Here is a 1,255-nt window from a genome sequence, read left to right as displayed (position 1 = left end):
CTTGGCTTCCTCTGCGTGCGTAAAGAGAGCTTGTCTCCTCACCTTGGCCTTCGGTCACCACCTACTCTACCTCCATTCAGCTTCCTCAGCCTCAGTCAGAAGAGTTGCCTCTCCTCACCTTGGCCTTCGGTCGCCACCTACTCCTCCTCCATTCAGCTTCCTCAGCCTCAGTCAGGAGAGTTGCCTCTCCTCACCTTGGCTTTCGGTCGCCTCCTACCTTCTCTCCTTACCTTGAGCTCAGCTCAAGCTCGGTACGGGCTCGCCCCGTCTTCTTCCTCGGCGCCCTCGCCTTGCTCTTCCTCCATGTCTTCCTCTTCTTCGTCATCTTCCCTCATCTCCACTCGCAGTCGGTCCTTCTTGTCCACCTTCAGCGAGCAGGCCAGCACATGCATCTCTGCGAATTTACTCAGTGCTATGAACAGGAAGCTAAGAGATCGACGCTCTATGTCGTCGCTCTCCGCCTCCTGCTCAAGCTCAGCAGCTGCCGTTGCCCGTGGCGAGAACGCGCTGCCCCTCCTTGCCTTCTTGTTCTCTCCTTGCACGCGAGTCCAGCGCTTGCTCTGCAGCCACTTCCCCAGCTTCTCCTTGAGAACGTTGCGCCCAACTCCCTGCTCCTCTGGCATCTTCGCCCACTCTCCCAGCGACATGAACTCCAGGCTCCCCGGAGAGTAGAAGGTGTCGTGGAGGTTGCCGACGGCCTTGTCCAGGACCAGCTTGATCGGCTCGCTCGTCCCTGCCTCGTTCAAAGAAGCTGCATCTTCGATGACTGCTGACAGCTCGCTGACGAGCTGCATGTCCTCTTGGCTTGACGGAGATGCTGCCTCCATTGTGATCCTCTCCAGGTCTGTAAACTCCAGCCACTCTCCCTCGCTCTCCTCCTGTCGCTGCGCTGCGTCGCTGGTGCCCCGCTGACCAGCCGCCTCAGAGTCAGGCTCCTTGTCGAAGCCGACTGCTTCGAGCTTGGTTGCTGCGCCTTCGAGATAGAAGGGCAGCTCCTTCATCATGCGTCGAGCATCCTCCGTGGAGCCGAGGAGGATGCATAGCTTGGACCCGTTCCAGGACTTGGTGTTCAAATCCTCCTCCATGTCGATGCCTTCAACGTTGATCTCGAGCCTGTTAGCGATCTCCAACAAGACTCTCTTGACTCTTGCGATGGACGTGTTGCCGCCGTTGCACAGCCCCTCCATCTCCTTCCTCGTGAAGCGACCAGATGCCGCCGTCGACTTGATGATGATCTTGATCTCCTTGCCGTCCT

The sequence above is a fragment of the Guillardia theta genome, assembly GCF_000315625.1.
Source record: "Guillardia theta CCMP2712 unplaced genomic scaffold GUITHscaffold_532, whole genome shotgun sequence".
In the NCBI taxonomy this organism is placed as follows: Eukaryota; class Cryptophyceae; order Pyrenomonadales; family Geminigeraceae; genus Guillardia; species Guillardia theta.
This window is presented reverse-complemented; position numbering follows the sequence as displayed.